At 46.3% G+C, this 12616-nt stretch overlaps 1 protein-coding gene across 1 annotated transcript in view; it reads left to right on the forward strand.

Moving 5' to 3' along the window:
- Positions 1–9159: 9159 nt before the first annotated feature.
- CHRNA3 (cholinergic receptor nicotinic alpha 3 subunit) overlaps positions 9160–12616 on the forward strand; it is a 46841-nt gene continuing 43384 nt past the window's right edge. The window contains exon 1 of the mRNA XM_083179699.1: positions 9160–9251. The gene's annotated coding sequence lies outside the window, so the exon portion shown is untranslated. The remainder of the gene's footprint in view (positions 9252–12616) is intronic.

Raw genomic sequence — 12616 nt, forward strand, 5'->3', positions numbered from 1 at the left:
TTAGGAAAATGATGTTTTTCCTGGAAGCTGCAGTAAAAACTGAAAGAGGACATGTTGCAGTGACATGTGCCGCTTAAGCTAACATTTTGATACAAATATGACTTAGACTTAGGACCAAGTATGGTCACAAACCCCTAGTGAACAGTGGCAAAGCGAATTAAGATCTTGATCTACAAGTTTAGTTTTTATTAAGATATTGTTAATAAATCTGCCTTTTAAACCCACAAAATACCCATCACACACTGCTCTCTGCAACCATGTGTAACCTGTGTTTAGTAGCCATTAACCTTAACTTAACATGTCCCGCAGTTGAAAAACAAATTGGTATTGATAATATATATGCATAAAATACCATAGTGTACACATTGCCTCCTACTCTGGGTTTGTTCAGTGTTAATGCTTCAGCTCTTCATATTCATACAGCTGTTCTGTTCTGCTGGGGGAGGAGGACATCATTATGAGCAGATCTGTTTTTATTATCTGTAATGCAGACCCCTCTCACACAGTCTCCCAGTAACTCCAGTAAGCCTTCTTGTATATTCAGTATGACTGAGACAATGAAATGGCTTTATACCTGCATGATTCTATTGACTTTAACTAAGGGTGAGTAATGTTTGCATATTCAGTTTCCAATCAGTTCACTATTTATCAAGTTGTAAATCTAGCCTAGAATATATTAGCATATGTTAATAGGTCTGTACATATGTGTGTGTGATTGGTGTAAGTATGAGAGAAAGCTTGCAGGCTCCGGTGGTTTATAAGTATATGAAGGCAGGCAGAACCAAGGACATAATGATGTCTATGTAATCAATATGTATACACAGTGTGTGTAAAAGTTTGGGTATAATGTGCTAATTAATGGGTGTGTCTGCTATACCATTATACCACTACTGTACAGTTAACCACTGTAGTTCTTATGTGTGGCAATAAGAAGAAAGTACCACTAACCAATTTTATATAGAGAACACAAAATCCAGTGCTTTATATCAGGACATAGCTAACAGTCATCCTGCTGTAAATGTAACTGCAGGATACAATATATGTATATAAATGTGTTTTATCTTCCTTAAGGTGAGCCTCTATGTACAGTATATATATTACATACAGTATGTCAGTGGATTTTTAAGGATGCATTAAATACTAGATGGCAGTTATTCTTAATTTGGCTTGGCAATTCCTATATTTAGATATTTCTTGCTAAAAGTTTGTATTCATTTGTTTGCTTGTTAGTCTGCTGTGTACAGTAAGATACCTATTAGAAATGTATTGTGCAAAAGTCCAGAACTCCTTTCATTTATTTTTCTATGAGTAGTACTGTACAACTTTTATCTGCCTACAGTACATCATACAGAGAGTGCTGATGTTGGTCGCTATGGAAATCTCATGTGCAGTATTTTGTATATTTATATACTGTGTTTTTTTTCTATGTGCATAACTTTTATTCCGGCATTTAGTCTGTGTAAGATATTGTAATATACCGAGTTATATAAGATATTTGGGGAAAATATTGGATGGTGTATTTTAGCATGAATAAAAAGGTGAGCACGTACACTGTATATACTGCAAGGAGATATTGGTATTAATCTAACCATTCCTTTTCTGTGGTGCCCTTGCAAATATTATACATTACACTATAAATGTTTATTTTATATGGGATTTTTTTAAACATCACTAGAATTAAGTAGGATCCAAACACTACAAATGTATACATTTGCAGAAAAAAAAAAAAAAAAAAAAAATATATATATATATATATATATATATATATATATATATATATATATATATATATATATATATATATATATATATATATATATATATATATAAAGTGAACTTCCTTATGTGTCCCCCAAAACTTGCTGAATGAGAGATAGTTCAGTGTGGTTGAGTGTACTTCATTATAGTCTCCACCCTGTTATTTGGATAGCCTTACTTACAGTGGATTACTGATCAGGATAAGGAATTATACTAGTACAGCACACTGTATAACAGAACAGGGTATGTAGAAGGGAGATGCTTCTCCATGCGCACAGATCCACAAATTACCCAGAGTAGCTTTACTGAATTTATGCCCTTATGTCATTTAATATTCTACTGAGGTGTTACTTATTTTAGTTTATACATGCCATTGCTTAATATAGGAGTCAGGGGCGTAACTAGAACTTTGTGGGCCCCATAGAAATTTTGGTACTCTATACCTAGCAAGGCGCCCACGATTTTGATCGTGGGCATCGTAGGTAAAAAAATCGCGGGCATCGCGGCCATTGAATGCACTAAAAATCGGGTGCGACGCGACCGACGCGATGCCCGCGATTTCCCATAGGGAACAATGTTAAATTTCTCAATTGACCCGATTTTACTGTTCAATGCCTCAATTGACACGATTTTTCCATAGGAAACAATGTTAAATGGCCCACAGAGGCCAAATAGGCACCCTGAAGTGTGAAATGGCCCCCACAATTGTTAACGCCACCCCACGATCAACGTCAACCCGAAGTGTGGCGAGCGCAGCGTGCCCGCGAGGGGCGGCGGTACACGTCCTACGACCTTTTCATACCCCCACTATCCACGTCGGCGTGGAGTTGAGAATAGAATAGTGTGGCAAGCGCAGCGAGCCACCGAGCCTGAAGCGTGGCGAGCGCAGCGAGCCCCGCGAGGGGACGCGGATACCTTCACAGGTAAACGCGTCCCTTCGCGGGCTTCACAGGTATCCTTGTCCCCTCGCGGGGCTCGCTGCGCTCGCCACGCTTCGGGCTCGGTGGCTCGCTGCGCTCGCCACACTATTCTATTCTCAACTCCACGCCGACGTGGATAGTGGGGGTATGAAAAGGTCGTAGGATGCGTACCGCCGCCCCTCGTGGGCTCGCTGCGCTCGCCACGCTTCGGGTTCACGTTGATCGTGGGGTGGCGTTAACAATTGTGGGGGCCATTTCACACTTCAGGGTGGCTATTTGGCCTCTGTGGGCCATTTAACATTGTTTCCTATGGAAAAATCGTGTCAATTGAGGCACTGAACAGTAAAATCAGGTCAATTGAGAAATTTAACATTGGTCCCTATGGGAAATCGCAGGCATCGCGTCGGTCGCGTCGCACCTGTTTAGTGCCCGCGATGACCGAGATGGGCGCCGTGCTAGGTAAAGAGTACTGAAATTTTTAAGTAGGCATCACAACTCAGGTCTCTACTGACCAGTTGCACTTTGCACACTGGGGGCGAAATGTACCATACCTCCCAATTGTCCCGCTTATCGCGGGAATGGCCCGGTATTTTGGGACATTCCCGCGTCCCTCCCACCGGCGGCAGTGTTCTTGGGGGGTAGGCAGTTGTGAGTATCCCCTGTCGTCCGTGAATAGACATTGTGCGCATGCGCACAGCGTCTATTCTTGCAGGCAGAGGGGCTGGGGGCTGGCCAGCAGCTCATAGAGCCGCTGGGCATGCCCCCACAGCGGCGAAAAACGGGGGCGTGACCTCGCGGCAGCGCTGCGATTATAGGCCACGCCCCCTTTCCGATAGGCCACGCCCCCCGAAAAATCCTCCGGCGCGCGCACTGTCCCTCCCCGGCATCTCCAAAAGTTGGGAGGTATGATGTACTAAGCCTTGAAAAGTGATCAAATGGAGAGTGATAATCAACCAACCAATCAGCTCCTACCTGTCATTTTTCAAACACAGCCTGTGACACGGTAGTTACGAGCTGATTGGCTGGCTGTTTATCACTCTCCGCTTTATCACTTTTTAAGCTTAGTACATCTGGCCCTGGATGAGAGCTTCTGCCAGTGACTGAACTCCATCCTGTAACTTCTGTCACCCCAGGATGGAGCACGCGCTGCAGCGCAGGTGACAGCTCCGCACACTGCAGTGGTGAGAAAGGGATAAGAGTGACGACTGCAGGGCTCTTGTGGGCTGTATCTGCTAGGAATCAGCTGTCTGACGGCACTGAGCTGCTCTCCCACTGCCTAGCAGACTGTGCTACTAAAAATGCACACAGCGCACAGGGAAGAGGCAGCAGTTCTGCATCCTCCTGCCGCCCTGGGAAATAACAGCACCCAGGGCTGTAGCTGAAGCCCCCCTCCTCCTCAGTGGCAATAGCATGAGTCAGTGGATGAGCCATGCAGTCACGCGGTGCATTGGCAGGCGTGGGGCCCTGTGCAGTTGAACAGCTCATCCGCCCATAGAAACTACAGGTTGTGCAATGCATTGTGTGTTTTGAGCAGGGAGCTCGGTACTTGTTTCCTAGCACGGCCACAATCGCGGGCATCGGGTGTCATTTTTAGTGGTATATGACGCGACCGACGCGATGCCCCCGATTTTCCCATTGAAATGCATTGAAAAAAGTCAATATTGCGTCGGTCGCGTCGTATGCGGCTAAAAAAGGCTTAAATGGTCCAGACGCGATGCCCCCGATTTCCCCATAGGGAACAATGTTAAATGCCTCAATTTACTCGCGATGCCCCCGATTTCCCATAGGAATCAATGTTAAATGGCTCAATTGACCCAAATCATCATAGGGAACAATGGTAAATGGGCCAGAAAACCCAAAAAACACCCCTGAACAGTGAAATGTCCCCCCAAAAGTAGTTGACGCCACCCCACGATCAACGCCAACCCGAAGCGTGGCGAGCGCAGTGAGCCCGCGAGGGGCGGCGGTACGCGTCCGGTACGCGTCCGGTACGCGTCCTCCGACCTTTTCATACCCCCACTATCCACGTCGGCGTGGAGTTGAGAATAGATTAGTGTGGCGAGCGCAGCGAGCCACCGAGCCCGAAGCGTGGCGAGCGCAGCGAGCCCTGCGAGGGGACGCAGATACCTTCACAGGTAAACGCGTCCCTTCGCGGGCTTCACAGGTATCCGCGTCCCCTCGTCGCTCGTCACACTATTCTATTCTCAACTCCACGCCGACGTGGATAGTGGGGGTATGAAAAGGTCGGAGGACGCGTACCGCCGCCCCTCGCGGGCTCGCTGCGCTCGCCACGCTTCGGGTTCGCGTTGATTGTGGGGTGGCGTCAACTACTTTTGGGGGGACATTTCAGTGTTCAGCTGTGTTTTTGGGGTTTTCTGGCCCATTTCCCATTGTTCCCTATGATGATTTGGGTAAATTGAGCCATTTAACATTGATTCCTATGGGAAATCGGGGGCATCGCGGCTAAATTGAGGTATTTAACATTGTTCCCTATGGGAAAATCGCGGGCATCGCGTCGGTACCATCGCACCCGATTTTTTACTGCATGCGATGCCCCCGATTTTTCCTCACGATGCCCACGATCAAGATCTTTGTGGCTGTGCTAGGAAACAAGTACCGGGAGCTCAAAACACATAATGCATCGCACGACCTGTCAAAATTGTACGTTTGGGCCTGAAATCCTTCTGATGTATGGCTAGCTGTTAGGAGTCCATGTGGACTGCAAGACTAGTAGTAATACCTGCTGGAGTAACAGACAACGGAGGTAGGATGGATGTTAACTCACTGGCATGTATTCAATGCTTTTTGCGAGTCAGGCTCACTGTTCGCTCGTGCATGTCACCGTGACCTCGCTGAAGCACTCACCACTTTTAATCATCTCCTCCTTTCTGTCTTTATTCAACGCTTCTGCAGCTCACCATCCCTTTTTGCGAACTCTGCATAATTATGCGAGGGGAAAAGGGTGAGCTGTAGCAGGAGAGATCAGGTTTCTCCTGCTCTCCACATGAGGTGTGCAGACTTGACTTGTGTTTGAGCAGTGTGTTCGGGGGATCTGTGGATCTTGGCTTCTGAACAGGTTTAAGGTTAGTGTTTTGTGCATTGTTTTTATTACAACACATGGCTGTGTGACAATTTTAATTGGGTTTGTGGCTGCAGACTGGTGCTGTGTATTTTGTCCTCATTTATTCTTATTATTGTGTTGTGCTTTGGCCGTGGTTTCAGTGCCTTGGGTTTTTATTTTATTTATTTTGTAATTGTTAGCGTTTTTAAATGCCTTTTTGGGGGCTTTGGTTTAGTTTTTTTTTTTTTAATACACCCCTAAATTGTGGTTTTATGTTAGGGGGGGTCTCCCTGAGCTTCCCTGCCTTGGTTTAACTAGGAGCATTACTGATTACTGATTACTAGGAGCATTACTGATAACTAGGAGCATTACTGATTTCTTATTGGATACCATTAAAATAACTTATTAAATTCCAAATAAATTAATATAGAAGTACAGCATTATGGCACTTGCAATAAATACATTAGAGTACATTTTTTTTAATTTATAAGCCATAAAAAACAAAAAAAATAACAACTTTAACAAAGATAATCCTACAGTTCACCTAAAAAAGATGCCGAGGGAAAAATGGAGAACTACTGTAAAAAAAGAAACCAGCAGGACTCGCAATTTGTGCATTGAATACACTTTTGGAGAGAGACACTAAAATCCCCATTGAACAGAAATGGTGAGAAGTGCAGGGTGAACTGAGTTAGCTTCGCAATATATTTTTGGAGAAGCAACAGAGCTGAATACAGGGAAGCACAAAATAGGAGAGAAAAGTTCACCACTCTCCAAAAAACATGCACTCTCACCGTTATTTACGGCGACATAGGAGCATTGAATACATGCCACTGTATTATCAGTATAATAAATCAGGTACAGGAATAGTGCTTCAGCATCAGCAAACAGGAGCAGGCATCAGGTAAAGGAACAGGTAACAGGAACAGGCAAGGTACAGCACAACAGACAAGGCTAGTAAGACTATAACTGGCCCTGAAGCTTAGGGAAAATACAGAGACAGGCCCCTCAATCCTCAATATGTGCTGCAGCTGGGAATGGTATTCTGAGAACAGCCTGGTCCAGCTGATTACACCAGCTGGGACTGCTCTCAGAAACCATACTTCGGCCCAACAGCAGCACCTCTGACCATCCATAGGTACTGCAGACCGAACATGACAGCAGCACCTCTGGCCACACAGAGGTACTGCAAGCTGAACATAATAGCAGCACCTCTGGCCATCTATAGGTACTGCAGTCCAAACATAACAGCAGTACCTCTGGCAAACCAGAGGTACTGCAGGCCAAACATGACATCAATGGCAGTCCTGATACCAGCTTTACTGTATCTTTACACTTTACATGAAATCCAGGTTAGTAGTAGCAATTGTTATGGTACTTGTGTAGTTTCACGGCGGCAACCTAAGCTATGTTTGAATCTACGTTGTCAGCATAGAACAGCGTAGCCCAATGGCTGCCTTACTTGTGTAGTTTCACGGCGGCAGCCTAAGCTCCGTTGTCAGCGTAGCGTAGTAAGTGTACTGTCTCCGGGGCAACCCTGCGTAGTTAGCGTAGTCACTTACTGTCCTCGGGAGCTGCAGCTCTGTCCCTGGCAAGCATAGTGAGCGCCTCTCACACAGCGCAGGTAACCGCCAGATCCCATTTGCTGGTGGACGCTGGCGGAGAAGGGATCATGCGGGCACTCCACCTGTATGAGACGCTTGTGCGTCTCAGTTAGTATTGCGGCTGGGTACGGCAACTCTGCCGACAGGGTTAGGGGTTCGGTAGCATGTGCATCTTCTGTACAAGGGGGGTGGGGGTGCGGTGTGCAAATCACTATCCACACCAGCCCAAAGCGTGGCGAGCGCAGCGAGTCCCATGTGGGGATGCGTTACGTGTCCTCCGGACCTTTTCATACCCCCACTATCCACGTCGGCGTGGAGTTGATATTACAAAGTGTGGTGAGCGCAGCGAGCCACCGAGCCTGAAGCGTGGCGAGCGGACACAGACTACTTTACATGTAATCCGCATCCCCTCGCGGGGCTCGCTGCGCTCGCCACACTTTATAACATCAACTCCATGCCAACATGGATAGTGGGGATATGAAAAGGTTGGGAGGACGCAAAACGGGCCCCATGGCGGGGCTCGCCACACTTCGGGCTGCCGTGGATAGTGGGGGTGTTTCCGGAACACATTCACACCTGCCATATCATACATCAGAGACAGTAATGACGACATGTGTTAACTGGTAACTGGATTATAGTTAATAATTAGAGACAGGATTATATGCAACATAAAAAGCTTGAAATATGCATGCAAATATGCATGAAAAATACTTAAAATATGCATGAAAAGTGTTAAAATATGCTAAATTAAATAATAAAAAAGTACTTTTTAACTTATTTATTTAAAAATCTGCATACAATTAGTTGCAAATAAACCTCAAAAATAGGCCCACAGCATCTGCAGATGTCTAGTGCTGTACACAGGATTTTTTTTTCCTGGCTGCTACAGCATACTGCAGCATCCTAGGCTCTTCTTGCTTCAACTACACGGAACCTCATCTCCAGTGCCGATGGATCAAATGTCAGCATAGCATGTGAGGGCGGCGCAGTGGAAGGCTTCCTCCCTGCGCTGCATACTCACTGTGACACGGCATTTCCTCCACGCTGCGTGATGTCACAACCCTTCAGCCCGCCTCCTCTGCTGCAGAAGTCTGTCTCTTGGTGTAAAGTCCCAGGCCAGCGGCAGGCAAAGGTTCAGGAGCTTTGTAATGGCATCCGCCCCGACTGACTTTTATCAACATGGATTGGCAGCCTAGAGCAGTGTCAGACATAGCGTATATCCAAGGTTCCCCACACTGCGCACATATTGCCCCAGCCTGCACACTCTACCACTACCTGGCCAGCAGCAGCAGGGCAAAGCAGTGCTGTAACTCGCGGGTGGGAAGAGGACGGGGCCTAAAATATGCACCATCACTAGATTTTAGGTAAAATATGCAATAACCAGTGAGAATGGGCAAAATATGCAAATGCATATGCAAATATGCAAATGCATATAATCCTGTCTCTATTAATAATAAAGAAGAAGAAAGCAACTTAACAAAGTATAATAATGAGACGCTGGCTACGCTAAGCGACCGCAGGAACACTACGCTAGTTCTGACGGGGACACTCGTGGGAACACTACGCTACTTCTGACTGACTACACTAATTACACTGGTCGCGGGAATACTACGCTGATTCTGACAGGGACACTACGCTGACGACGTAACTGCCGCCGTGAATCTACACAGGTACCATTGTTATTTAGAGAGTTCTATAGATAAATCCAGTTACGCCAGAATATTTTCATGATGAACATCACTTTCTAATAATGTGTTTGATTTTTTAGGCTTTCTTTGCTCCAGTGCAGAACACAAACTCTATAAAAAGTTGTTTGACAATTACAATCCATACATCCGACCTGTGGAGAATGTGTCTGATCCAGTCATTGTCAAGTTTGAGGTGTCATTATCACAGCTTGTTAAAGTGGTAAGATTTGCTATTTTAATACTGTTGCTCTGATTTACGCTATTTTCAGTCCATCCGTCCCCCTCTTTTTTTGTGTACTGGAGGTTGCTAAGTAACTTTCTCACCTTGACTTAACCTGAGGACACACTTCTCCAATCTCCCGGGGATCCAACACCAGACCAGATTGTTTACACAACCCTAGTGGAGACCTTTGGTCATAGATTCAACATACAGTCTATGCCGACACACCTGTCAAGTCTTGCTACAGATCTCTAATCTGCATCTGCTGAAAGGATTGTGTCACCATATATAATCTTACAATCTTTGAAAGACTGGCTGCCACTCACACACAAATTCACATAATCATTGGCAGAGCTACACAAAAAAAAATATATATATATATATATATATGTGTGTATTTTTTAAGAAATAGCCGCATCAAAAAAGAAAATAGTGACAAGCCCTTTACCTCTAAACCAGGGTTTCCCCCTATTTTCCAATATCCAGCATCAGGCTGAACCAACCCAGTATAATCTTAGGTACTTGTGTAGCTTCACTGTGGCAGTTAGTAGTCAGCGTAGTGTCCCTGTCAGCATCCACCAATATGGCACTAAAAGGATCAGCAATCCCCCCTACTGATCCCATAAAAGCCTATTAGAACATTGACACATAGAATGGTGGTTGTTTACATGTAAGGTAGGGGTTAATCTAGACAAGAAAAAAAAAAACTATTTCCCCAGCACACTGACATAGATCATCAAGAGGGACTTACAGTATATCAAGTAATTCCGAGAATGGGGGGGACATGAGGGGGTACGAATAGTATTTACCAGGGCTTGGATTTATTTTATGTATTTTTTATTGGCCACACCTCTCCAACTATAGTCACATTTCCCAACAGAACCCAAGACCGTGGGCACTCTTATTGGCCCTGTGTACATCTTACATAATAGAAATGCAGATATGTATGTAATAAATGTTACAGACATTGGCAAACATATAGTAAGCCACCAGCCACAGCAAGATGCTCCTACATGATAACAGCACCTCTTTATCACTCATTGATGTATTTATAAATTGAGATTCAACTCATCTGGAGGCACCCTAAATCATACCTCCCAACTGTCACGCTTTCCGCGGGAACGTCCCGATATTCGGGGACGTTGCCGCGTCCTGCCCGGGGCCGCCATTGTCCCGCGGTGGGGGGGACAGTTGGGAGCCCCCCCAGCTTGCCGAGAATAGACGCTGTGCGCATGCGCACAGCGTCTATTCAGCGCCGACGAGCGGCGAAAATGGGGCGTGGCCGGAGTTCGTGTCACCCCGTGAGGCCACGCCCCTTTTCTTGAGGCCACGCCCCTTTTCGGGAGCGCGCGCGAACGTCCCGACCTCCCAACTTCAAAAGTTGGGAGGTATGCCCAAATCCAGATCAGGACTTAGGCCCTTATTCTGATCGGTGCGGATATATCCGCGTGCGTTCGGCCCGCCGATGTTTTGTGTCTGCGCATGTGCAGAGGCGTCTCTGCACATGTGCGAGCGGGGCGTACGGCCAAATTCCGCATGATATGTGAACACTCCGAACAGGGGGTGGAGAGGGGCGTGAAGGGCTATTTGGGCTCATTACCATATGCATACGCCCCGCGTTTCATGGGAGTTCCCATGAAAACGCTGGGCGTACGTATGGTAATGCGGCCGTGATGCACGTGTAGGGGGCGGACATATGACATCGCCGGATGTCAGCTGCCCGCCCAGATCTCTGCTTTTGCACGGAAAAATGTCCGTGTGGTCTGAGGTTGCGGGTGCTGGTGGAGCACTCAGTCCTGCATTCGATGATCTGCGACCATCGAATGATGGGGGAGGTTCCCTTAGATGGAGGAGGCGTATTCCGTGAAAAATACACGTGCGGTCCGTTCGGACAGCTTCTTACCGCATACGGACGGAGTTGGCGATCCGTATGGAAGGCGGGGTTTCGCACGCACGGTCCTGGCCGCATAATCGGCTCCGGCCGCACCGATCAGAATAAGGGCCTTAAATTCTTATAATGGCTATTGCTGATTAATGTCATCATTTTGATGGTTCAGAGACTGACAGTTAATTTTCTATAATTAGTATATAAATATACAATTGTGGTTTATACTGATTAAGCAGTATAAAAGGTTAGAGGTGTTGGGGCAGAGGTTCCGTCTACCAGAGTGAGACAGAAGACCCAACTATCACTTCTAAGGCCTGTACAGACTTGTGTGTAGGTGTTGCCTATATCTAAACCAAGAGATTATGAAAAATTGGTTTATACAGTAAGTGTGCATTATTGTGCACTGTGTGCTAAGTGCGCACTGAAAACTCACCTATTCATCAAAGCGTACCCGTCCGCTGCATAACTTAGTCCTGAGGCTTGTCCTCTGACCCCTGCCACATGCGTTGACAGTCTCTGCCTGCTTACATCGTGCCATCAACCGACCTCCCACCTGCTTGTACCTCATGTAATCTGTCTGTTGCCCCTTCCTACTCGATTGTAAGCTCTTCAGAGCAGGGCCCTCTTCCCTCCTGTCGTCTAAGCCCTCTTATCTTCACATTTCACTCACAGCTCTTCCATACTCAAACACTCAGGGGGAAATTTATTAATATGGATTCGTAGAAAAAAGGTGTATTCGTAGGGAGAAATACACCTTTTTTTTACGAATTTGTATTTTCGGGATTTTCTATCCCCAAAATACAACAATTCGTAGTCCTAGGGATGGAACATTCGTATTTGTATTTACAAATACGAATGTCTACACCATCGTTAGGATACGACAGAAATCACCATTCAAAAGAATGGTGGTTCCTGATGTACTTAGCAGCCGTATAGAAAATACGGCTGCTTTTGTCCACGAAAATACGGCAGAAAAATAGAACACCATTTTCCTGTCGTATTCTCGTTTTAGCCTGCACGGATCAGTCAGATCCGTGCAGGCTGCGGTGTAAAAATAAATAAAATAAATAAATAAAAAAACGGCGTGGGGTCCCCCCACAGTCGAAACCAGCACCAGGCTGACAGAGCCTGGAGCCGGTAATTAAAAATCAGGGAACCCGACAAATAGGGGTTCCCTGATTTTTAACAACCAGCCCCAGGCTCCTGCTCTGGGGCTGGATCCCAAAATACGGGGGACAAAATGAGTAGGGGTCGACCGTATTTTAAGAACCAGCCCCAGGCAAAACCAGCCAGCAGGGTAATGCCACAGCCGGGGGGAGACTTTTTATGCAAGTCCCCCCGGCCAAAGCATTCATCCCTACCGACTAGTCAGCCTGGCCAGGGGCCCTGGGGGAGTGGGGACCCCCCCAATAAAGGGGTCCCCCCCTCCAGGACTTACCGGACCAGGCTGAAGCCTGGTGCTGTCCCCGATGCCCCT

The sequence above is a fragment of the Crinia signifera genome, chromosome 4, assembly GCF_055691185.1.
Source record: "Crinia signifera chromosome 4, ASM5569118v1, whole genome shotgun sequence".
In the NCBI taxonomy this organism is placed as follows: Eukaryota; Metazoa; Chordata; class Amphibia; order Anura; family Myobatrachidae; genus Crinia; species Crinia signifera.